The 22,662-nt window shown below is 40.1% G+C and overlaps 1 long non-coding RNA gene across 1 annotated transcript; it reads left to right on the top strand.

The window, feature by feature from the left end:
* The first annotated feature begins 18,950 nt into the window (after positions 1–18,950).
* On the top strand, positions 18,951–22,071 carry LOC110936066. The gene is made up of 2 exons (XR_002589677.1): positions 18,951–19,107; positions 21,509–22,071. It is a non-coding gene; the product is annotated as an uncharacterized LOC110936066 (long non-coding RNA).
* Positions 22,072–22,662: the final 591 nt, after the last annotated feature.

Raw genomic sequence — 22,662 nt, 5'->3', positions numbered from 1 at the left:
TATCAAATAAGTGATAAAATATCACATTTATCCGGGTGTCAAGTTTGTCTCTCTGCTGTACGGAAGTACTGACCTGTTCACGGACTTGCACCTGTGCCCTCATGCATATGAAAATCAAGTTCCTCATCAATAAGTGATTTTATCACAAAGGGCTTGTTTTCAAATCAAAATAAGTGAGTATCTCACAATTTATACGGTCAAACAGATGATAATCGGTATACTCACCGGTAAGATGAACCCTCGTGCATACCTTGATACGGGAATGTGTCGTGATGTGGATGAACACCGGTCGGTAAGTATAAATCATACCTTAACGTATCCCCTCGCCATGATTACATCTGATAAGTTGAGCTTAAGTGGACAACAATACCGATAATTGTTATAGGATGCTTATCTTAATGTTAACTAACTGAACAACAAGAGTGTTTTGGCATGACCGTACACTGATATGATTCTCTTACCCTCGAAACTCACAAAAAGAATGTCTGTATATATTTATGTACTGCTTAACTTTTATTATTTCTTTTAAACAGTTTCGTCGTTTGGTGCATATCAGCACGACATTAGCGGTGATGTCGTTTGATAACACTCAAAGGATTTTAACTTGTTGTCTTTTAATCTCAAAAATACCAAAAAGATTTTAGGTGTGTTTTAATATAAACTTTATAAAAGCCAAAAAGATTTTATTTCTGCTTTATTTTCGATCGTACGATGTTGGAGCTCAAGTCTTCGTTACCTGAAACCTGACTGAAAACCTAACTGACTAAATCTTCATAAACGGTCAAAAAATTTGCATGTTTGAAAGTTAAAAACTAAAGTTGACAAATTTAAACTTTCAAACTGTCGGACGGTGTTTGATTATGACATGGTCATTCGTGTGTCATTTGTTTATACTATATTCCAAGCAGTTGTTCTCATTACGTGTTTAGATTTCTTGCATGTGCAGATTCTAAAGGCTGGGAGAACATAGTCGATGACAAGCTCTGGAATGAAGACACGACGAGAAGGCGCTCAAAAGATGAAGATGATCGAGTTGTCGCTGGCCATCATCAACACCACAAGGATCTCACTTCATAAAGATAAAGTCTTTTCACGAGCATAACTCAAGGGGGAGCTTATGTTAAGGGGGAGTTTGTCAACACACTTCTTACATGATACGGGTAGTTTGTTGATACACTCTCTGCTTTCAAGACGTGAAGACTTTGAAGATCCTCCGACATTGAAGACTTGAAAGGACATCAGAGTTTTGAGAACTCGAAGACCCAAGACCGTCGAAGTTCGAGACGAGTCTACAACCATAGCAGATAAAGACAAAGCTACAGCCAAGGGGGAGTTTGTTGGTGCACTTGTGTCTGTACTTTGTCTGTATTTCGGTCACAATGTAAACGATGTCCTTGTAAGTCATGTAAGTTGACCAAGTCAACCGTCCTCCTGGTTTGACTCAGTCAACAGTAAGTAAACTTGTAGAAAGTTGTCTGGCTCGAAGGATGAGTGATCGAAGGATAATGTAGATCCTTCGATCACCTCGAAAGATATGCTTCGACTGATGGTCCTCGAAGGATGATCCTTCGAGGTCCCTGCTTATCCTTCGAAAGCATTGTATCCGAAAGATGATCCTTCGGACCATCTATCGAATCCTTCGAGGAGACCTGCTGTATATGGGTATATATACCCATGCAGTGTTGAGGACAGAAGATAGATGCACACAGATAGTCACACCGAGAGATAGAGAGTTGAGAGCATCCTGTCCGAAACACTCACACACTTAGAGAGTTTATAGAACATTTCTGTAAACATTGAGCTTGTAACCGAACCCTCATTGCATTAATACAAGTTGTGTTAATCGGTGAACTTGTGTGTTTGTTTCTCTACTTGCTACTAACTCGGTTTGCTTGCTAGCTTGGATTCCGCACTCGCTAGCAGGTTTGTATAACAAGGTTTAGGTTCGTAATCCTCCGCGAAAAGGGACCTACACAAGTACTGGAATTATACCGATAATATAACGAGCTAAATCAATACCGACCGAAAGCTCGCAGCAAAGCGGCATGGACTTCTACTATCTAGTTCAAATTATAAAATATTTACGTCATCAGTGTTTCAAAAGTTGTAGGCCCATTCCAAATAGTGCTATAGGCCCCTTGGTCCAATTATCCGAGAAACGGCAGTTGGGACTAAAAAGAATATATTTAACCCTAAACTATAACCATCATTCGACTTTTGAGTAGACTCAATCTTCAAGCCCGATCGAGCAGGTTGATCATCAATAATATTTTTGATTTGCCAATTTTCCCAAGGTATAACATAGTCAAACATATGATATGCAAGTTCTTGTTTTTTATTATGTATTCGAATTTTGAGAATATGCATAGAAGCCGTAGAGCATTATAGGGCTTAGCAGGATTTGAGTTGGACCTGAAACCAGACCCGTTAAGCATACTTGGTTTGGTTTGGTTCGGTTCGGTTAATTGGTTGTTGGTCTTAATCTTGTGAGTGAATATAATTTAGGGTCAGCGTAAAAAACAAATTATGAAACATCATAGTATAAAAAAATGCGAAGGCAAATGGTAAAGTGGTTAGATGATATGTGTCAAAATATGTAGAGGGACCAAAATGTAATTGTTGTATAGTGTAGGGCTTAGTGGTTAGTTAGTTGGTTATATAGTTGGGAGAGTTGTAGTAATTAGGTATGGTTGAGTTGAATGAATCTTCTTCTTTGTTTCTCTCTCTAATCTCTCTCTAAAATCTGCACGTATCAATGGTATCAGAGCTATACGACCCTCGTCGGAGCTCCGGTAACCACCATTGAACCACCACGATTCCGATTGTCTTCTCCGACTCCTTTCCTCTGTTCTTATTCAGTTTCATTTCTATACCCAGATTGATCAATCGTGATCAATCTATTCCATTTGATACATGGTGAATACAAGAAGCCAATCTGAAATCGAAAGAACAATTCAAAATCATACTACTTCACTGCTGGAATTTGATGCATTCATGGAAAAAACAGACAAATTCTTCCATGAAATGAGGCAAATTCTTGAAAAATTGGTCAATAATCAGTCGAAATCGGATGGTGGAACTTCGACATCGCAATTGGAAATCAAGGGCAACACAAGAACTGATCGATTGTATTGTTTGGGCAAGATAGAGTTTCCAAAATTCAATGGATCAGAAGTGGAAGATTGGGTTTGTCGTTGTGAACACTTCTTTGATGTTGACGACACTCCAGAAAACTTCAAGGTGAGATTTGCTGCTATTAACTTGGAAGGAAAAGCTATGAAGTGGCACTCTGCTTATCTCGAGACATTAGTTAAACCAATTTCTGAGGTAACTTGGTCTGAATATTCTAGAAATATCATTGATTGTTTTTCTACAAATTTATTCCATGATGCTATGGGCTTGTTAACTTCCACGGTTCAAGTTGGGTCTTTAAAAATATCAAGTGGGTTTAAAAATAAGTCTCAAGAAATAAGTAATTCTGTTTTGTATAAGGTTGAGATTCAAGAAATAATTGGTCAAGAATTGGATGCGAATGAACTGAAAGATTCGTTTTTTCCTTATGATCCAAATTCTTCTCTATTTGACGCCTACAAGGTATTTGATGAATTACCTGAGTCAGATCCAACTATTGATTTGTTGGATGATAGTCCAAATGTAAACAGGAATAAAGATCTTAGGGGAAAACTTTTGAAGGGTAATGATCATAACAGGGTGAATTTAAGTGATATTGAAGGTACAAAAGTCCCACATAGTCACATGGCTGAAAGTGAAACTAATGGCATCAAGAATTTGAGTATCAATATGGAATTGGTTGGTCGTGATATAATCAGAAAAGAACCTGATGTACCAGACGAACCAAAAACTAAAAGCTTAAGAACTGACAACATAAATGGCGTTGCAACTGTGAGTGAAACAAGTCTAGAAAAGCATGTACCAAGACTCATATGTATTGATCTTGGATCAACTGCGAGTGATAAAATCAAGACGGGGACTTACCAACAAGAGTTACAATTGGAACAACTTACTTTGGGAAAGGAAAATGTTTCTCACCACTTCGCACGAGATAATTACATGGTTGGAAAAGAGATTCTTGAACTATGTTGTAGTAGAGTAAGAAGGCTATCAGATAACAGCATTAGGCTGCATAAGTTTTTAACATTCAATGCCTTTGAACGGGAAAGTAAAGCTGCTGATAGGACGGATGAATTTAGGTTTTCACTGAAATTATGTGCTATGGATCAGGTTGTACTAAAAAAGAAAAAAATGGTGCATACGTGGCATAAATGGAAATCTAAATGGTTGTTTTCCATTATGTTCATGGATGGTTGTTGTTTGAAAAGGAAGGCAAAAGGGTACGTATGGCACAGATGGAAAGCAAAACTAATGTTTCTCATTGTTATCATAAGGGGTTGTTGTTATCATCCTGTTTTGATGGTAATTGGTCTTCTAATGCTAAATGGTGAAGCAATGCTGGCATACAAGACTGTGTCAGGAACAAAAGGTTTTAAAAAGCTGCTTCATCTCACACTCCAGTTCTCGGCATTAGTATGGGGAGCAATCGGTTTATGGGCTGCTTTGAAGTTTCACAACGATAGAGGATGGCTGCTTGGAAGTTTCACAACGATAGAGGGATTGGTAATTTTTACAGCCTGCACTCATGGCTCGGGTTAGCCAGCTTATTTCTGTTTGCAATTCAGTGGGGGCGGGATTTGCAACATTTTGGTACCCGGGTGGTTCAGCAAAAAAAAAAAAAAAAAAAACCGAGCTTCACTTATGAATGGCACTTTTATGCTTCACGGTGAAAAAGAACAGTTCACGGGGCTTTGTTTCCTAAGTGGACTTTTGAGGACAAAAGTCTTTGATGGGGAAAGGCTTAGCATAAGCGGTGGAGATGTAGTTTGGCATGTTATAGTGAGAGTATTTGGCTGCTATGGAACAGGGCTTAGTCAATATGGTGACATTTCAACAAAAGATTTTTATCTTTTGACAGCAAAACATGAAGTGGAGCAGGGGTGCGGTGGTCAAGCTTTTTCTTTTGTTTTTGACACTTTTGATTAGTGGGTTTGGTTTTGTTATTTTGTACTTTTGAGGTCAAAAGTTTTATAGGGGGAAGTATTGATATGTGTCAAAATATGTAGAGGGACCAAAATGTAATTGTTGTATAGTGTAGGGCTTAGTGGTTAGTTAGTTGGTTATATAGTTGGGAGAGTTGTAGTAATTAGGTATGGTTGAGTTGAATGAATCTTCTTCTTTGTTTCTCTCTCTAAAATCTGCACGTATCATTAGACCACCCGTAGTGGGGTAGTTTATGGCGTTTTTTGCATTCATAAACGCCCCTCCACGCCCAAAAACCACCCCCTAGGGGGTTTTTCTCAAAAAAAATGTCCTGGCGTGGATTTAAGAACGCTTCTTGTTCAATTTGTTGGCCAATCACATTTAGTTCTTTTTTTGTCCAATAGTTTTTTTTTGTTGGTTTTTTTATTTAATTCTTTACACCCTTTTTAACATAATACCACATCCTCACTACACTTATTTTAGAAAAACGCCCCATAATGCCCCATTGCTTACTGAACTACCACATGGCGCAAAACGCTCAAGGGTGGGGTGTCTTCCACTGCGCATGGTCTTAGAAAGGGACGTGTGCTTTTACATATTTTGCTCTTTTTTATCTACTATTAAACATCTATTAAAGCATGCTTTTTTCCCAAATATTTAAACACCTTCGAATTCTTCCATCAACGAAGAACCATATATAAATAGGAATTCGACAATTGTCACTGCATCGTCATCGAGTCTCTTTTAGATATGTTTCTAGGTAGACGTTAACTTGGTTTTAAAAGGTGCGCCTAAGGTGTGATGCAAGCCTGAAAATGTCTTTGTGGCTTGAGGTAGCGGCTCAATTACTTCTGGATCAAATTTAGGGTATTTAGGAGACTCGCAAAAATTTTACATATCAAAGGACCGAGAAACTATAAAAGGATTACCTACTAAAACGTTTGATATGTAAAACCAACAAGAGAGAACTTCTGGTTGTAAATAAATCTTTTTTGGTTGTACATAGAACAACACTTTGTGTATGTGATGCGAGCGCCTCAAACCTTGCCTTTAGGCTTTTGGGACCTAAACGTTTCGAGTGCCTCCACACACACACACACAGCTAAGTTGTCAAAGACTAAAGGTGCATTGTATAAATTATCGTTTTTTTAGGGGTTTTAGAATTTAGATATGTTTTTGGCTTGTTTAGAATGTTTTAGGTTGATTCCAGCCTTATTTAGTGTTTTTTATTACCATCTTTGGCTGGAATTTGGGCAGATAATGCCTTGAAGCAGCACCTGAGAGCCTGAAAGTAGGCGCCTGAAAGTTCGCCTTTCAGGGGGCGTGCATTTGGTGCGCTAGGCTGCAACTACGGATCTTTCGACACGCACACATATATTTGTTTAAACAATTTATTATTTTCCAGATTTGTAGATATGCTTTAGATCTTTGATGTTTAAACAACTAAAATGCGAATTTTTCCATTTATACTATTTTTTCCTTCTTATATTCAGGACAATGGATTCAAAGGTCCAAAAAGTTAGAATGTTTGTTTTTAACGGAGGGGGGTGGAGAAAACATCTATCTGACGGACTTGATGAGTTTATGCCATCAGGGTTGAGACGTGTCTTAGAGTTTCCATTTAATTTAACATGTTCTCAGATGAGGAGTTGCGTGGCAAACAAGTTTAATATACCCTACTTTAGGATATCCAAGTTTAAGATGTGTTACGAATTCCCCTCCTCATCTCCTGATCAAAATAAGCGTGCATATGTTGAGATCGCCGATGATGACGACGTCAAGATACTTATGGATATCGCAAAAAAAGCGTCACACGGACCCCTCACATTGTGTGTTTATTAATCCTGAATTGAAGCCGTGGAAGCGTGACATCATTTTGTTATGTATTGCATGGACATTTTACTTTTGAATCTTGTGATGTCGTAAACCTTTTATGGTGAAGTTTATTTTGAGGATTTTTCTTTATTATTACAGAAGATGCATCTTGTGTTCTTTAGATTATTATACATGATGTACATATAGAAAGGTTTCTAGGGTTGTTGATCTAACACTATCAGTGGAAGCGATCTCTCTATCCTCCTCGATGGGGGTAAGGTTTGTCTATACCTAGAAAAATGGCAGGTTGGCTCGGGCGTGATGATTGGTGGAGCGTGTCGTTTGAATTTTGAATTTGAAACCATTTGACAGTTGATTTGATTGACATGTGTCAGGCGGCGGTTTTGCAGGTACCATTTATTTACCTTTATTACCCCTACTTTATCATCATATTTATTTTGTGTTTGGAAAATTTCTTCACTTTACTCTCAATCATTCACAGTTTCCTTCCTCAGGTTAGTTTCTCTCCTTCATTTTCGTTTTTGCTTTGTTCAATCATGGGTGCCCTTAAGGATTTAGCGAGGTCATTTTCTCGAATGACACAAGAGGAAGTAGACCTGTTTTGTCTTGAATATGGTATTGATAAAAAGTTTAATCCAACCGCCCCTTCTTGCGATGTTTCTATTGACAAACCAATTCCTGGTTCGATTGCTTTGTATTGTCGCCATTTTCAATGGTCCAATCTTCGTTACCCTTTTTCGTTTTTTGTTCTAAACTTGCTTGAGTATTACCGAGTGTCTTTTGGGCAAGTTCATCCAAAAGGAATGGCTAGGGTTTTGCACTTTGAAGTGCTCTGTCGTGCTCTTGGCTATGATCCCTCTCTGTTGCTTTTCCGGAGGTTTTTTCGTTTAGCCAAAAATGGCGATTGGTTTACTTTTGAAACGACAAAGGTTGATACTTGTCTCATTTCATCCATGGTTACAACCCTTGGATCCTGGAAGGATCAGTTTTTCTGGGTTTCTGATTCTATCATTCCTTTCAAAATGGTATGGAGGCGTCCGGATGCTGTTCTCAATGATCCGGAGCCTTCTGAGTCTGAATTGAACGATGTCTTTCTTTCAGCCATTCGGGGGTGCCCTTCGAGGGTTCGTCCCTTTCCCGAACATTTGTTAGTGCTTTTAGGGGTTAGTAATATTTGGGCAAAAGCCGATCGGGATCCGGTGTTAATGAGAAATGGCCTTGGTATGCATTTTCCCCCTTTATGCCTTTTTACTTTACTTTGTTTGTGACTTATTTTTCTTTATTTGTTTTTTGCCAGTTATGTCTGCTTTGGATTTTATCAAAAGTGACGACACGTCTGATGTTGTTTTTGAGGATGCCCCGACTGTTCCGGGTGAGAATGTTGTGGTGAGAACTTCCGAGCAAAGGTTTGAGGGCACGGGTTATGCTAATGTTGCCAATGTTAAGGGTTTTACCAAGTCTACTGCCCCTAAATCTTCAAGTCGCCGATCTTCTCGTCGTTTGCTGAAAGCTGGGCCTCAATCCACTTCCACTGAGCCAGTGGATTTGACTGATGATATTGAGGTTTCGGAGGATCAGGTTGAAGCGGGTGTTGAACAAGATAAGGAGTTGGTTGTTCATGGCAAGAAGGTTCGAGGTAAGAAGGTTATTCCTGTTCAAGAATCTTCAAGCAGGGACGCTGGAGGGTTGGACCCTGAAGGTGTTTATGTGCCTGCTTGGCAAGTGAAGAATGATGATACCTTTAAGGATGCTGCCGTTTGTGAGGATGCTCTTAGTCATCTTGCTCCTCCCTCTGTTCGTGAAACCATTGCTGAGATGGACGATGACTTTATGTTATCTCGCATGGTTTTAACCACTTGTAACCTTGCTGCCATGCTTCCCCAAGGGATTACTCGCTTTCGCCAAAGGATGCGGGAGTATGAGGATTTTTCTAAAAAGAAGGACAAGATGAAATCCTCCCTAGCATCAATGAAGAAGGAAGTGGCTGGGTTTGCAGAGAAGGAGGCAGCGTGGAAGAAGGAGGTTGATGGTTTGAAGAAGATGCATGATATTGAGATGGGTGACCTGAGGAAGAGCTTTGAAGCAAATTTGTTGAAGTTGAAGGCTGATCGAGAGGCCTTGTCCGTCCAGCAACAGGCTTTTCGTGAAGAAAAGGAAGGGTTGAAAGCTTCAGTTGGTCAGGTGACTGCGGACAATCAATGGTTGATCGAGCATGGTTTCCAGCAGGTGGTTACTTACCTTTTGCATTCCAAGGAATTTAACTCTGCCCTTGGTGATGTTTACACAAAGCTGCTGAACCTGGGGAAGCATCAAGGCCTTATTGCTGGCTATAAACTTCATGAATCTGGACAACCTTTGGAGAAGTCACCCATGTTTCGCCCCGAGGCTTCTGATATCTTCAAGGCTTCTGTTGAGCAGATGGAGAGGCTAACCTACCCTTACATTCATGAGGTATCCTCTTGCTTTGGTAAGCCTTTGTCTGTTTTACAGGGATTGAAGCCTGAGGGGTTGAATGAGAAAGTTTGTGCTGAGGTTTTGGATTCCTTGTCAAGGAAGAGGTCATACTCTGGGGATAGTGATGATACCCTCTCGAGTTTGCCTGAGGCTTCAAAGGATGCTGGTTTAGAGACCTCTGCGGTTGGTGGTGAAGAAGGGGCTAAAATGAAGAAGACTAAGAAAGCCAAGAAGTCTAAAGTTGAAGGTTCCAAGCCTTCTATTAACTGATATTTATTCGTAGCTTTCTTAGCAAACACTTTTATGTCTGTAATGGTTTAAACAATGTTAGGTTTTTGGGAACCCTTAAGGTTCCTGTGGTTGGTTGGGCCTGTATGGCCATTTGAACACTAGTTTTATTTGCAAGTCACTAGGGCTTGCTTTGACTATTTTCTGAAGGTCTTTTATGGCCTTCCTAACTATGACATGATGGTTGTTGTTTGTGTTATTTTTGTTTGCTCTAGTTGCTTGGTTTGTCTTGTGAGGTTTCAACCCTTCAGGCTTTTTGTGTAGTGGTTGAAGCCTTTAACCTTTCAAGCTTGTTTTCTGTTGGCTTGAAATTTGGGTACCTTTTGGTTTGGTTTGCATGGTTAGTTGATAAGTTCGTTTATCTTTTGTCCTTTGTTTTTATTTTCTTGCCTTGTCTTTGTTTACTTTGTCTTTATGTTTTTTTACACTTTAAAGGGTTCAGTGCTGCAGTCACTTTGCCTTAGTGTTTATCATCAAGACGTAGTATCTATCCTTTTCTTTATTTCGCTGTAATTTGTTTAATTTCGTAAGTCTATTTATTGAGTATACTTTTTAGACTTAAGGAACGATTGGTGTAGGCTGTTCGAACCTGTCTATGAGACATTATTGTTTTTCTTTGATAAGTCTCATGGAGTTGTATTGATCTAGGAACTCACCCCTTATATAGGTCCATTCAACCCTTGAACCTATTGAGCGATATGGCCTGGGAGCTCATCCCCTTACATGGCCCTTGCCATGGAGTTTTTTGCTAGGTTCTCAACCTGATATTAGGATAGAAAGACAAGTTTGATAAAGTAACTTCATTCATTCAAGCAACATCTGCTTTTACAAAAGGTTTTTGTTTTGCTACAAACCAAACTTTCTAAACATAGAATTTTCTCAAGGTTTTTCCGTTCCAGTGCCTTGGGAGCCTTTTGCCTTCCAGATCTCCCAGCTTGTAGGACCCTCCTTTGTGTGCTTCGAGGATGGTGTATGGACCTTCCCATTTCGGGCCTAGTTTCCCTTGATTTTCTTTTTTGCTTGCTTCGTTGTTTCTGAGGACTAGATCCCCTGGCCTGAATCGTTCGTTCTTGACCTTCTTGTTGTAATAGCTTTCCATCCTTTGCTTGTATTTGGCTTCTTGTATTGCTGCTTGATCCCGGGCCTCCTCTAGGAGTTGTAAGTTCAACATGGTCTCTTGTGTGTTTACCTCGGGATCCATGTTGACAATTCGTTGGGTTACAACTCCTATTTCAGCGGGGATTACGGCTTCGGATCCGAATACCAAGCTGTAAGGTGTCTTTCTGTGACTTGCTTTTTCTGTTGTTCTGATTGCCCATAGAACGCTAGGCAATTCTTCCAGCCAATTACTTTCATATCTCCCCAATCTTGTTTTGATGCCTTCCACTATGCTTCTGTTGGTCCTTTCAACCTGACCATTTGACTGCGGGTAAGCCACTGAGCTGAAGATTTGGTTGATCCTGTACTCCTTGCACCAAAGGCTGAAGGGTTTCTCAGCGAATTGTTTCCCATTATCGGTGACAATTACCCCTGGCAGCCCATAGCGGCATATGATATTCTCCCATACAAAGTCTATGATTTGCTTTCCTGTGATCTTGGCAAGGGGTTTGACCTCTGGCCATTTGCTGAAGTAGTCAATTGCTACCAACAGGAATTTTACTCCCCCTTTGCTTGGAGGGAATGGTCCAACAATGTCCATTCCCCACTTATGGAATGGCCATGCTGAGGTTATGGGGACCAAGTCATGTTTGGGACTTTTTGGTATTGGGGAGTGGATTTGACAGGCATCACATTTCTTCAATTGCTCGACGGTGTCACGATGCATTGAAGGCCAGAAATATCCCAAGTTCATGAGTTTTGCAACCACCGACCTAGCTCCAAAATGAGCTCCGCATATTCCTTCATGCACTTCCTTAACCAAATACTTGCTTTGTTCGGGGCCTACACACCTTAGCAATGGTGCAAGGTAACCTTTTTTATAGAGAGTTTCTCCTTGCAACACATATTGTCTTGCTTTGATCTTGACCCTTTCAGCTTCCGTTTGATCATTAGGCAGTTCATTGTTTTGAAGGAATTTTTTGATAGGAGTCATCCAATTTGGATCTTCCTCGGTGACCACATCTTGTACTTCCAATCCATCAATCGACCGGGCCTTCAACACTTCAACCAACACCTTTTTTGTGAGGTGGGCGAATGTGAGAGATGCCAATTTGCTCAAGGCATCGGCCTTTTTGTTTTGGGATCTCGGAATCTGTTTGATGTTGCATGCCTGGAAGGTGTTCATTAACTCCTTAGATTTTTCTTTGTATTTTCTCATGTTTGGCTCCTTGGCGACATAGCTGTCATTAACTTGGCTTGATACTAGTAGTGAATCAGTGAACACTTCAAGCTTTTTGACTTTCATTTCTTTGGCTAGCCGGAGACCAGCGATCAGTGCTTCGTATTCAGCCTCGTTATTGGTGGTCTGAAAGTTGAAACGAAGAGCATATGTGAATTCTAGCCCCTCAGGGTTGATTAGGATTACACCAGCTCCTGACCCTTCAACGCTTGAAGCCCCATCGGTGAATAGTTTCCAGGCTTCAGGGTTGGAGGGTTCAGTGGTTGTGGTGTTTACTTCTTCAGTCTTTTGGCTTGGGACTTCGACTAGGAAGTCAGCCAGGACCTGAGCTTTGATTGCTTTTCGTGGGACATAGGTGATGTTATGTTCACCTAGTTCCACTGCCCATTTTGCCAATCTACCTGAGTTTTCAGGTTTTTCAAGCACATTCTTGACAGGTTGGTCAGTGACCACTTGTATAGGATGTGCTTGGAAGTATCTTCTAAGCCTTCTGGCTGTTTGGACCAAGGCTAGGGCGAGTTTTTCAAGGGGAGGATATTTGGTTTCAGCTAGTTTTAGAGTTTTGCTGAAAAAATAAACGGGTACCTGAGCCTTGTCTCTTTCAATAGTGAGAACTGCACTGATGGCTTCGTCGGCAACTGAAAGGTACACCGATATGAGCTCCCCAGTTTCTGGTGCTGCAATATCTGGTAGTGAAGCAAGGTGCTGCTTCATTTGATTGAAGGCTTCCTCAGCTTCATCGGTCCACCTGAAATCTTATTTATCGGAGCAATTCTTGAGCGTCTTGTAGAATGGTAGAGACCTTTCGGCCAGTTTTGAGGTAAAACGCTTCAAGGCTGCAAGCTTCCCGTTCAAGCTTTCAACCTCCTTCTTGGTTCTTGGTGGTTTAGCTTCAAGGACAGCTTTTACCTTGTTAGGGTTGGCTTTGATACTTTGCTTTCCAACGATGTGGCCTAGGAATTTTCCTTCATCAAACCCAAACGAGCATTTTTCCGGGTTAAGCTTCATGTTAATCTTTCTAAGGTTTTTGAAGGTTTCTTGGATATCGTCAAGAATTTGGTATTCCGTTTTGCTTTTGATCACTAAGTCATCGACATATGCTTCCATGTTTCTACCGATTTGGCTTTCAAAGGCCTTGTCGACGAGTCGTTGATAGGTGGCACCCGCATTCTTGAGGTCAAAAGGCATCTTTTGGTAACAAAAAATGCCCTTGTCGGTGTGGAAGGCTGTCTTTTCTTCATCCTCCTTCTTCATGAGGATTTGGTGATAACCTTTGTATGCATCGAGAAAACACTTAAACGGATACCCTGTGAGAGAATCAACCTTGAGATCGATTTCCAGGAGCGGGTAGCAATCCTTGGGACAAGCCTTGTTAAGATCTTTGAAATCTATGCACATTCTCCAAGAGTTGTCGGGTTTTCTGACCATAACAGGATTTGCAATCCATGATTGGTACTTGACCTCTCGGAGGATGCCAGCTGATACAAGTTTTTCGACCTCCTGGCAAGCAGCCAGGCTTCTCTCGGGTGCTAAGCTTCTTTTCTTTTGAACCACCGGCTTTACATTGGGTGGTATCCTTAGCTCGTGTTAAGCAATGCTTCGAGGGATCCCAGTCATATCTTCGGGAGACCAGGCGAATACATCGCTGTGATGTTTCAGCAGCTTTTCAAGGTATGAAAGGGTCTCTTGAGAAAGGTTGGGGTTGACCCTTATTCGTTGCTCGGGGTATTTAGGGTTGATGACTAACCCTTGCTTGTCTTTCTCACCGCTCGAACTTTCCCCTTCGATTAGATAAGCTTCCTGAGAGGGTTGAAGGGTTGCAATTCCTCTTTCAGTGGGAAATTTGACAGTGCCATGGCCAACGGACACTGCCATGTAGAATGCACATTGTCCGGGCCTCCCTATGATTACGTCATAGTTGGAAGGGATGTTGATAACCACGAAGGTTAGTGATCGGGTTCTTTCCTTTGATCCCTCCTTAAGACAGACATCAAGGGTTATTTGCCCCAAAGGCTTCAGGGTTATATCAGCGATACCCTTTATGGAGGTCCCGGAGGGTTGAAGCCTTGAACGCTCCTCGTTTCTTAGTTGGTTGAAAAACTTCTCGAACATGATTTCAGTGGCTGCTCCCGTGTCTATGTTTGCTTTGCATGTTTGTAAGGTACCCACGATGGCTTCAACCACAAGGGGACCAGGGAGTGGGTCCTTCCTTGTTGGGGGGAAGCAGACACACTGAAGCTCCCAATCCTCCAACCGTCGCTTCTTGTGAGGGACCTTTTCGTCAGAATATACCATGTTTACTTCCTTCCCTTTGCCTTCAGCCATTTTGTCTCGAACCCCTTTTACCAAATGGGCGAGTTCTCCTGACTTAACAGCCTCTTCAATTCTCTTTTTCAATTGGAAGCAGTCATTGGTGTGATGTCCCTTTTCTTCATGGAATTCACAGAACTGAGTGGAGTTCTCATTTTTTCGACTCTTGGGAAGAGGTCTGGGAGGTCTAAAGTTTTGCTTGACTTCTTCCGTCGCCAGGATTTCTTGAGGGGTTTTGGTGAGGGGAGTGAAACTCATTCCTTTATCTCTGCTTGAAGGGTTTCGCCCTTCAACCCTTCGAGGGTCTGAACCTTTGAGCGTCTGTCGTAAGAGTTAAAGTTTCCTCTCTTTCTGGCTGGGCTACTGCTTCGCCAGCCAGGACCCCTTTTTCTTTGTTCTTTGATATCCACAGCTTCCTCTCCCCGAATGTGAGCCTCGGCTCTTTCAAGGGCTTCTTCCAAGGTTTTGGGCAGAGATTTATTGAAATCTCGTGTGAGATACTTGGAGGTTATGGCGTTCATAAAACCGGTAACCCTCATTTTCTCATCAGCCCCCACATAGGTTAGCCCTTCTTTCTTGTATCGTTCAATGAATGCCCGTAGGCTTTCATCATCGCGTTGTTTTATCTGAAAGATCACTGTTGCGTCTTTAACGTACCTCCTTTGTTGGGAGAAGTTTGCCAGAAAGCCTCTGCTGAGATCGTCGAAGCTTCGAATGCTTTGAGCAGGTAGGTCGTTGAACCAGATTCTAGCGGACCCAACAAGAGTCTGCATGAACATTAGGCAGCATTCAGCGTTCGTCCATTTTTCTATTCGAGCAGCTCCAGTGAAGATCTGAAGATGATCTTCGGGATCTTCAGTCCCATCATACGTTCTGATGTGAGCTGGCATCTTGATTTTAGACTGAAAATCATAATCAGCTATTTGTCTAGAAAAGCATGAAAGGTTACTTGGCTTGTAAGGTTTAGCCAGGTCTTCTTCATGTCTCGTACCTACGTTGTTGTTATTGCCATGGTTTCCCTGGGTGGCAAGCACTTGATTGATGAAGTGTTGCCAGGGGAAGTTGGCCATCATCTGAGACATCATGTTGGGTATGAAATTGAAACCTTGAAGGCTTCCCGGACCAACTGAGCAACTTACCCAAGAGGGGTGCTGGCAACGGCACTTCGTGCTAAAGGGAGCACGGATAGGGCTTGCTCCCATGTGGTAGTTAGAGAAGTGGGACAACTGGTCACCGGGGATTGTAGGAGTTGGTCGAGTGTTAACTCGTGTCCCAGAGGAGTACCACTAACAGTTGGTTGGGAAGAGAGAATAGGATGAACAGTGGGGTTTGTCACAGTGGACAGATAAGGGTGAAGGTTTGAAGGGTTGCTGGGACCGGCTTCACCTCTTGTAACGAAGGGTGGTAGAGGTGGCCCCGGAGACAACGTTGGCTCAGGTTCGTCGTAATCTAGACGAATCCTTACACCTTTTTCCCTTTCTCTGTTCACATGTTGGTTAAGAAGTGATCTTAGCTCAAGGAAGTTATTAGCGACCCCCTCGGGGGTAAGTTCAACACGTGCCGGAGTGTCTGACACACCAACGTTGGGAGACGGAGCTCTAGATCTGGATGGGGTTGGTGTGTTAAAGGTAAGAAACTCGGGTGTACTCCCCGGAGTTGAAAAAGGCGTTGTTATTGTTGTGTGAGCTTGACCACTTCCCGGGGTAGAGGTGTTAGGGATCTGGTTTACCTCTCCCGGAGATCCACTTTCTGACATGGTGGTTTTGAATGAAAGGAGCTACACGTACCAGGTCTCTTTTGAGGAGAAACAGCGGCGTAGCCCCACGGTGGGCGCCAACTTGTTGATGCAACAAACACGGGACCAAGGATGGTAGCTAAGCTGGTTAGGCAAAAGGGCTGAAGGGTTCAGTTTTGCCTAACGCAGGTCGCGGGGTCCCTCCACGTTTGCAAAACGTGGAAGGAGGTTCACTAGTATGTTTTTGTTATTTGCTTTGAGGTTCTTTCTCCAAGGCCAGCTCGAATCCAGAAAAGAAAGCAAATAGAATGAATGTGAGATGAATCAGGTGAAGAGTTGTTTGGAAGTGACAAAGAACTCTTTGAATGACTAGAGATTAAGGAATCTCTGTGTTTTCGGAATGTCCTTGAAGTGTTCAGGAGCTGTCCTCTTATAGTGGAAGACTCCTCCTGAAATGGCATAAACTATACTAGCGAGACCTGTTTGCATATGGAGGGTTTCCCCTTTTGGGGTTGAAGGCTTTGGACCCCTGGTTAATAGAGTGTGCCTGTGCAGACCTGCTCTGACTTTGTGAGTTGGTGAGCATGGGTTGGTGAGACTAGTCCTTGGACATGACTGATTACTGTTTCTCGATTTCCTCATTTTACAGCTTTTCATCCGATGAACCTTTCAACCTTTTAAGCTCTTTGCATATTAATCATTTTGTTTATCCTTGGGCTACCCCCGTCGTCAATAAGAAAGTAGTGAGAAAGTGAGAATCACCTGGGTTCTGCAGCAGATCGATTTTTAATAAAACTTATGTCGAAACATATCTTTACGTTGTGAAAGTCGTTAACGAACACGAAAACAAATAAAATAGTATATAATATATTTGACCCAAATCAGTTTAATAAAATGTACATGTCATAGGGAATATGTGTTTTACAACATAAGACATTTTATATCTTGGACGACGTATATTACGAAATTAAAAAGTCACAACAGTATTAAGTTTAACCAATACATAAAACGGTGCTCGTAAAGAAAAAAAACTAAGAAGCTAAAAATATGTTCCAAAATAACATAAAAATGCAAAGAAAATAATAAAAATAGCATTTAAAAGTTTAGTTTGGATAAGAAAAGAATTTATTTAAATGCAAAAGAAAAACGAACTGATTCCAAATGATTGTTTATGCCCCCCTCCACTAGTCATCAAGCATTCCAAATAATGATTTAGAGCATGCTTAGTGGAGCGCGAAGGAAAAAGAATTTGTGCATGATGGTGCCTCATAGCGCCTGCCACACCATTATAAGCGGCATTATAGGTGTAGGTTTGGTGGTTCCCGTTATCTGTTATTTGATCAAGAGGTCTTTTTCTAAAGAAAACACCGGTTGGATCAATAAAGGCTGTAATTCCGTCCGCAGGTGACTTTAGTGGAGTAGACAACGATGAGGACATTCAGATCACCATTGACGGTCAAGTGGTTCCGCAGGTGACTAAGTTCAAGTATCTAGGATCGTTTGTTCAGAGGGATAGGGAGATAGATAGTGACATTGCCCACCGCATCCAGGTTGGATGGTGTAGGTGGAGAGCTGCCACTGGGGTATTATACGATAGGAGGTTCCCAACAAAATTGAAAGGAAAATTTTATAGGGTTGCAATTAGACCTGCGATGTTATACGGAACCGACTGTTGGGCCATTAAGGAAGTACAAGCACGCAAGATGGAGGTGGTAGAGAGAGAATGCTAAGATGGATGTGTGGGCACACTAGGTTAGGCCGGATAAGAAATGATGTTTTTAGGGAGATGTTAGAAGTAGCTAGTATATCAGATAAGATAAAGGAGGGAAAATTGAGATGGTTTGGGCATGTGAAGAGGAGGCAGACGATAGAGCCAGTTAGAGTAGTTGAAACTTGAAACCCTCGAGGTGGAGGGGAGGAGTAGTGGCAAACCCAAAATTGCTTGGGATGAGCGGGTTAGGCAAGATTTGCAAAGATTGCACCTCTCTGATAACATGGTCCATGATAGGAGCTCGTGGAGACGTAGGATTAAGGTTATGGATTTCTAGGAGAGGGTACAATTGTGTTTTTAGGTGTAGTGTGTGGTCGTAGATATGTGTCTATGTGTATAGGCTCTTTGTGTTGTTATATTTGTCTTGTTTACCATGCACTCTTTCACCACTTATTGTTATATTGGTAGCTTCATACACACACACCTCATGGTGTATTTATTTATTTCATGGGTATTTTGGAGCCGAGGGTCTTACTAGAAGTAGCCTCTCTATCTCTAGGGGTAGACTAGAGGTAAGGTGTGCCTATATCCTACCCTCTCCCGACCTATCAATAGCTTTGTTATTTGTGAGATTTTACTGGGTATGATTGATTGACTGATTGGCGTCGTCCGTGTCTGGACGAGCTTGAACAACTTTCCCGTCTGCTAATCAGATTATGGCTTCTAATCCTATCACACCGTCATCACAAATAATTATAGATAACAACACACTAATTTCACCGGTTTCACAACCCGTTTTTATTCCTAAATCCAACAACACCCACATTTACCCCAACGTCGTCGATCATGAAAACAATGGCAGATCCATATTCTACCGAAGAGGAAGAAGTTCACGAAGAGATAGAAAGCAATAATATCCATAAGCAAATACATATTTTACTGTGTAATGTAAAGAAGAAGGATTTCTAAAATTTACTAATTACAAAAAAATAGTTTGTACTTTTACTTTTACCTGTGTTATGTAAAAGTAACTCATGAAAATTACAAAAATTGTTAGCATTCCTCCTTTTACAAACATGCATGATTATATCAACTTTTTTAGGTTTAAACAAAGAGAGTTTAATATCTCATTTTTTTTAAATATAGATGCACTAGTGTTTCAAAAGTTTTAGGCCCATTCCAAATGATTCTTTATGCCTCTTGTCCATTAGTTCATCAAGCATTCGAAACGATTCTTTATGCCCCTCGTCCACTAGTTTATCAAGCGTTTAATCAACGCCTCTTTCACCTTTTGTTCGAGCAGCTTCAAGCTTCAAGCTTCAAGCCCAATTAAGCAGGTTGTTCATGAATTAACATATGCTATTTGACAATTTCTCCAAGGTACTAAAAATCCCAACTTAACTAAACTCTATATAGTGAATCATATGATTGCAAGTTTTGTTTTCGATTGTATGTTCGAAATTTTGAGGATATTGTAGAAGCAAGTAGAATAGGTTTGAGCATGATTTGGGTTGGATCACGTAATACACTCCGAATACTGGCTACTTGATGTGAGACCAAGTCGATTAAGCATACTTGGTTTGATTCTCGGCTTTACTATGAGGGTGAATTCAGAATCAATATGGTCGGGGTAAAATACCCGAAATATTTAACATCTTAGTGTAAAAATATCTTATTCGGTGTAAAAATATCTTATTCGGTTCTGGCCCAACTTGATACTAACCTGAAACGAAAAGACTCACACTGGCTCATCATATATTGATCTGGTTTTAAATTTTAATTTTCTAGAAATTTTGTGTTTGATCCGGTTCTTCCTAAATTGCAATGGTCGAGTGGTTAAAAAGGGATGTTCTACATCTCGATGAAGCGATTATATTTGATAAAAGCTAAATTTTTAAACACCATTTTTTACACTTAAATACTATGTAATGTTATTTTCACTTAGGGGGTGTTTGTTTTTTGAAAAAAAAAAAACACTTTCTAACCTCTTATGTCTGCCCCACGCAGACTATGCGCAGACGTAATGTTTGATTTTTGGAAGGGATTTCATTAAAAACGGTACCTCTTCCTAACGCAGATCTGGCCTCACATCTTCAAACCTTTTCAAGGCTCCTCTCCTCTTTCAAAACACAATCTCAAAACCCTGGCATTCACCATCGACCCCTGGTCCCCCGTTCCTCCACCTTCTCCAGCCGATTCCTCCACCTTCTCCAGCCGATTCCTCCACCTCCTCCGCCACCACCTCCACCTCCTCTGCCCCCCCCCCCCCCCAACGTTCACCATTGACCCCTGATTCCCCCCACCTTATTCCTCAAAAACAAACACCACCTTATTCTTCAAAAACACCTACAAATATTCTTAGAAACCTGTTATATTCTCACATCATTTACAACTTCAATAATCATTTTTTATTATAATAAATTAAATTATTTGTGAAACTTTAATTAACTTAATTATCATGAGAAATAAATTATTTTTAGTAAAATAACTTATAAAAACAAGTATTTTTTATTAAAATAAATTATATAAAGAGTTAATTACATAGTTAGTCCCTGTGGTTTGCACAAAGTAACATATTTAGGTACTAATAGTTTAAAATCACATTTTAGGGTATTAACTTTTCATTTTGTAATATTTGGAGGTATTAACGTTATTTTTAGGTTTAAAATCACATTCTGTTAGTATCTAAGTATGTTATTTATGCAAACCACAGGGACTAACTATGTTAATACCCTAGAAGATAATACCTCCAAACGTTACAAAATGAAAAGTTAATAATACCCTAGAAGGTGATTTTAAACTATTAGTATCCAAGTATGTTATTTTGTGCAAACCAAGGGACTAATTATGTAATTAACTCTTATATAAATTTGTGTTTGAAAATTTCAACATTACACATTTTTGCTATTTTGGCGGATTAGTACATTCAAAATGATTTAAAATTAAAATAAATGTTATATATGACAAGTTATTAAAGAACATGATATACGAGTCACTAATACACCCAAAATGAAATTAAAGCATACACTAATATTTATTTAACCAAACTTTTTTGGGGATGATTACGAGTTTTACCTAAAAAAAATACACTAAAATTTTCTTTTAAGGGAGTTAGGGGGTGGCCGCCCCCACCTTTACATGTAAGACGGCACCGGTGCACCATTGTGAAAGTATTAAACATCTACTAAACTCTAAAGCATGCTTGTTTCCCGAATATTAACCCTTTCAACTTCCATGATGAAAAAGCATATAAAACAATATATAAATATGAAATCTCACTCTTGAATCTAGTTCCGAATTCGATGATTTTCCCTGCATCGACATCAATTATTTGTTAGATATGTTTCTAAGTAGACGGTAAACTAGTTTTAAAATGTCGTAGCGCTTGAGGTGGTGTCTCATGTACTTCTGGGTCAAAATTAGGGTATGTAGAAAGCTCATACGTACAAGCAACCAAATGGATGAAAAAACTATGAACGTACTTAACAATAACAAAAAGGTTGATATATAAAACACATGAGAGAGACACAACCTCTTGATGTAAATAAAAGCTTATTTGAATGTACATAGAGTAGCACTTCATGTACGTAAGGTGAGTGCTTCATGCCTTGATTTTGGCATTAAACGCCTCAGAGTGTCTTTGTTATGAACCAAGGACGTTAAGACTGGCTTATTTGCACATATGCTTGCTTAAACGTTTATTATTTTTTTTTTAAGATTTGCATATATAAAACTTTAGATCATTGTGGTGAGTTAATGGTATTTTTTTTCTTACATTCAGGATAATGGATTCAAATGACCAGAAAGTTAGGATGTTGGCTTGTAGCGGGGGGTCGTGGACTACAGAAGATGGATATACTATGGTGTATAGACCATTCACGTTGATGAGACGTACCTTAGAGCTACCATTTGATTCAACATATTCTCAAATGAAGAGTTGTGTGGGAAAAAAGTTAAAGCTATCCCCACATTATGATTTTAGGATGTCTTACCAACTCCCCCTTTCATCTTCCGATAAAAATAAGCCTGTGGTTGTAGAGATTGATGATGACGAGGACGTTGAGATATTTCTGGATATCGCGAATAAAGCATCACATGGACTGCTTACATTATATATTTTTCGGGCTTGATATCCGGATTACTAAGTGATTAAATGTTAATCTCCACGGTTACATTTTGCTCGTTCAAGTGAGCTCCCTTGAACGGAAAAGCTTAATGCTATCGAATAAAGCTTGTCACTATTGCATCGACAATTTACTTTGAATCTTGCTATGTTGTACACCCTTTTCTGTGAAGTTTATATTGGGAATGTATGCTTGATATTACAAATGCTTTATTTGAGAAGAGTATGCGGCAACGTATAAAGAAAAACCAAAAATGGTGATAAATAACATGAAATACTTTTCAATATAACCATACTTGAAAAGAGCAGTATGGTTGAATCGTAAAATTGATCGTGGTTTGCATGCTTTTTTACATTAATTTTAGTCTTAAGTATATCTTGTATGGTCAAATGTTCAAACCATTTTCGGTAAAGTTTATTTTGAGAATTATCTTTAGGGTTACAACTATTTTGATTGAGATTTTAGGTGGAAAACCAAAGTTTATGAAGGTATCTTAGCCAAATGGGTTTGACGGTTTAAAGTGAAAACCAAAGTTTATAGAGGAAAATGGTGGAATCATGTCATTTTAAAAACAATAATTTGAATTTCCTCCCTTTAAACAACAACATTTTAGGGTGTTGGAAAATTAACTTCCTTTTAGAGTCAAAATTAAAAATCAATGCAAGGGTTTAAATAGTTTTATTATGAGTAATGTGGGGAATGGGTGAAGTGTTGGAAAATTAACGTCCTTTTGGAGTCAAAATTAAAAATCAATGGAGGGGTTTAAATAGTTTTATTATGGGTAATATAGGAATGAGGGGAGGGGATATTC

The sequence above is a fragment of the Helianthus annuus genome, chromosome 4 (genome assembly GCF_002127325.2).
Source record: "Helianthus annuus cultivar XRQ/B chromosome 4, HanXRQr2.0-SUNRISE, whole genome shotgun sequence".
In the NCBI taxonomy this organism is placed as follows: Eukaryota; Viridiplantae; Streptophyta; class Magnoliopsida; order Asterales; family Asteraceae; genus Helianthus; species Helianthus annuus.
Note: the sequence above shows the minus strand (reverse complement) of the source record. Positions and strands in the feature narration are given on the sequence as shown.